General features: G+C 43.9%; 1 long non-coding RNA gene across 4 annotated transcripts; it reads right to left on the bottom strand.

The window, feature by feature from the left end:
• Nucleotides 1-2325: 2325 nt before the first annotated feature.
• Nucleotides 2326-3605, bottom strand: LOC139025463 (uncharacterized). Of its 4 annotated transcripts, XR_011477056.1 has the most exons (5): nucleotides 3309-3605; nucleotides 3215-3262; nucleotides 3108-3169; nucleotides 2439-3013; nucleotides 2326-2390 (listed from the first exon to the last, which is right to left on the bottom strand). It is a non-coding gene; the product is annotated as an uncharacterized lncRNA (long non-coding RNA). The 4 variants fall into 4 exon arrangements; XR_011477055.1 differs by lacking the exon at nucleotides 2326-2390 and having other exon boundaries at nucleotides 2414-3013; XR_011477057.1 differs by lacking the exon at nucleotides 2326-2390 and having other exon boundaries at nucleotides 2414-3013; nucleotides 3404-3605.
• Between the last annotated feature and the right edge of the window lie 504 nt (nucleotides 3606-4109).

Below are 4109 nucleotides of genomic sequence, written 5' to 3'. Positions count from 1 at the left end.
CAACTGAGTCACACAAAAGTAATATTTATCTGTATTTATACAAAACTACAAAGTCTCTCAGAAAGGTAGCTGATCATGTCTCTGTCATGCTGCACCTGGGGCTCACTGTTAACCAACACAGATGGAACCTATTCCCTTTATAGTGCACTACTTTAGACCAGAGCCCTATGGAACCTATTCTTTATAGTGCACTACTTTAGACCAGAGCCCTATGGAACCCTATTCCCTATATATAGTGCACTACTTTAGACCAGGGCCCTATAGAACCCTATTCCCTATATAGTGCACTACTTTAGACCAGAGCCCTATGGAACCCTATTCCCTATATAGTGCACTACTTTAGACCAGAGCCCTATGGAACCCTATTCCCTATATAGTGCACTACTTTAGACCAGAGTCCTATGGAACTCTATTCCCTATATAGTGCACTACTTTTGACCTGCTTTGGACCAAAGCCCCCTTTATTGGCTCAAATAGCCAACTAATCAGCCTGTTACCAACCCTTAGTAAGCTTTTGGAAGAAATTAGTGTTTTATCCATAGTCAATGCTATTTTACTGTAAACAAATTGGCAACAGACTTGCAGCACGATTATAGGGAAGGACATTCAACAAGCATGGCAGTTGATGATGATTGGCTGAGAGAAAATAATTATTAAAACAATTGTGGGAGCTGTTTTCTTAGACTTCAGTGCGGCTTTTGACATTATCAATCATATTCCGCTGATGGAAAAACATGTGTGTTACGGCTTTACACCTTTCGTTATATTGTGGATAAAGAGTTACCTGTCTAACAGAACAATGTGTTCTTTAATGGAAGCCTCTCCAACATAATCCAGGTAGAATCAGGAATTCCCCAGGGCAGCWGTCTAGGCCCCTTACTTTTTCAATCTTTACTAATGACGTGTCTATGTATGCGGTTGACTCAACACTATACACGTCAGCTACTACAGCAACTGAAATGACTGCAACACTTAACAAAGAGCTGCATTTAGTTTCAGAATGTGTTGCAAGGAATACGTTGGTCCTAAGTATTTCCAAAACTAAAAGTATTGTATTTGGGACAAATCATTCACTAAACACTAAACCTCATCTAAATTTTGTAATAAATAATGTGGAAATTGAGCAAGTTGAGGTGACTAAACTTCTTGGAGTAACACTGGATTGCAAACTGTCATGGTCAAAACATATTGGTACAACAGTAGCTAAGATGGGGAGAAGTCTGTCCATAATAAAGCATTACTCTACCTTCTTAACAACACCATCAACAAGGAAGGTCCTACAGGCCCTGGTTTTGTCACACCTGGACTACTGTTCAGTCGTGTGGTCAGGTGCCACAAAGAGGGACCTCGGAAAATTACAATTGGCTCAGAACAGGGCAGCACAGCTGGCCCTTAAATGTACACGGAGAGCTAATATTAATAATATGCATGTCAATCTCTCATGGCTCAAAGTGGAGGGGAGATTGACTTCATCATTACTTGTTTTTGTAAGAAGTGTTGACATGCTGAATGCACCGAGCTGTCTGTTAAAACTACTAGCTCACAGCTCAGACACCCACGCAAACCCCACAAGACATGCCACAAGAGGTCTCTTCACAGTCCCCAAGTCCAGAACAGACTATGGGAGGCGCACAGGACTACATAGAGCCATGACTACATGGAACTCTATTCCATATCAGGTAACTGATGCAAGCAGTCGAATCAGATGTAGCCATTTCAGTAAAATCCACACTCCATCCATTCATGTCTGTAATACAGCATGTTAATGTCATGTGTGGATCAGGTATTGCTTCATAGCGGGAACACAGGACCTGCCGCTGCTACCCTGTGGGTTGTGATTGGACAGTTATTAAGGTGTGGTGTATTTCATTCATTATCTTAGCCTCAGCCTCTGCTCCTACTGTCGTCCCATTATAAATGATTACACTGATCAGAGGGGCTACAAGGCTTTACATGTCTGACAACACATCACTCAGGGATATTATCCTGTCTGTCTGACAACATGTCACTCAGGGATATTATTCTGTCTGTCTGACAACCATGTCACTCAGGGATATTTATTCTGTCTGTCTGACAACATGTCACTCAGGGATATTATCCTGTCTGTCTGACAACATGTCACTCAGGGATATTATCCTGTCTGTCTGACAACATGTCACTCAGGGATATTATTCTGTCTGTCTGACAACACATCACTCAGGGATATTATTCTGTTCTCTGACAACATGTCACTCAGGGATATTATTCTGTCTGTCTGACAACACGTCACTCAGGGATATTATTCTGTCTGTCTGACAACACCTCATTGTCACTTATACTCCTGGACTGTATCTGTCACTCACCTGGACTCCATCACCTCCTTGATTATCTTCCCTGTATCTGTCCCTCACCTTGACTCCATCACCCTCCTGATTATCTTCCCTGTATCTGTCACTCACCTGGACTCCATCACCTCCCTGATTATCTTCCCTGTATCTGTCCCTCACCTGGACTCCATCACCTCCTTGATTATCTTCCCTATATCTGTCCCTCCCTGGACTCCATCACCTCCTTGATTATCTTCCCTGTATCTGTCCCTCACCTGGAGTCCATCACCTCCTTGATTATCTTCCCTGTATCTGTCCCTCACCTGGACTCCATCACCTCCTTGATTATCTTCCCTGTATCTGTCCCTCACCTGGGCTCCATCACCTCCTTGATTATCTTCCCTGTATCTGTCCCTCACCTGGACTCCATCACCTCCTTGATTATCTTCCCTGTACCTGTCCCTCACCTGGACTCCATCACCTCCTTGATTATCTTCCCTGCATCTGTCCCTCCCCTTGGCTCCATCACCTCCTTGATTATCTTCCCTGTATCTGTCCCTCACCTGGACTCCATCACCTCCTTGATTATCTTCCCTGTATCTGTCCCTCACCTGGACTCCATCACCTCCTTGATTATCTTCCCTGTATCTGTCCCTCACCTGGACTCCATCACCTCCTTGATTATCTTCCCTGTATCTGTCCCTCACCTGGACTCCATCCCTCCTTGATTATCTTCCCTGTATCTGTCCCTCACCTGGACTCCATCACCTCCTTGATTATCTTCCTGTATCTGTCCCTCACCTGGACTCCATCACCTCCTTGATTATCTTCCCTGTATCTGTCACTCACCTGGACTCCATCACCTCCTGATTATCTTCCCTGTATCTGTCCTCACCTGGACTCATCACCTCCTTGATTATCTTCCCTGTATCTGTCCCTCACCTGGACTCCATCACCTCCGATTATCTTCCCTGTATCTGTCACTCACCTGGACTCCATCACCTCCTTGATTATCTTCCCTGTATCTGTCTTCCCCTGGACTCCATCACCTCCTTGATTATCTTCCCTGTATCTGTCCCTCAACCTGACTCCATCACCTCCTTGATTATCTTCCCTGTATCTGTCCCTCACCTGGACTCCATCACCTCCTTGATTATCTTCCCCGTATCTGTCCCTCACCTGGTCTCCATCACCTCCTTGATTATCTTCCCTGTATCTGTCCCTCCCCTTGGCTCTTTCCTCGGGTGTTGCTGACTCTGTTTTGATGTCGGTGCGTTGTTTGTGCTTCGTGGTCACTGTTTCATTTATTTATTAAAACACTTCCTGAAATAGCTTCCCGACTCTCAGCGAACTCGTTACATTCACTCAGGGATATAATTCAGTCTACGTTCTGACAACACGTCACTCAGGGATATAATTCAGTCTACGTTCTGACAACACGTCACTCAGGGATATAATTCAGTCTACGTTCTGACACATTATAGATTTAATCCAGTGTAATTCTAAATGTATTGTTATTGGGAAATGACAGTAATCTAATCAGCACAGATTGTTGTGTGATTAACATGTTTCTCAGATGGTAAGTTGCTTGTAGTGTAGGGCACGTATATGTAACACGTTGCCACTGTTACCACTGTTACCAGTGTTACCAGTGTTACCACTGTTACCACTGTTACCACTGTTGGATTCTAGCTTGAAATATACAGCGGCAAGAAAACGTATGTGAACCCTTTGGAATTACCTGGATTTCAGCATCAATTGGTCATCACATTTGATCTGATCTTCATCTAAAGTCACAACAAT

Source organism: Salvelinus sp. IW2-2015, unplaced genomic scaffold (genome assembly GCF_002910315.2).
Source record: "Salvelinus sp. IW2-2015 unplaced genomic scaffold, ASM291031v2 Un_scaffold2734, whole genome shotgun sequence".
In the NCBI taxonomy this organism is placed as follows: Eukaryota; Metazoa; Chordata; class Actinopteri; order Salmoniformes; family Salmonidae; genus Salvelinus; species Salvelinus sp. IW2-2015.
This window is presented reverse-complemented; position numbering and strand designations above follow the sequence as displayed.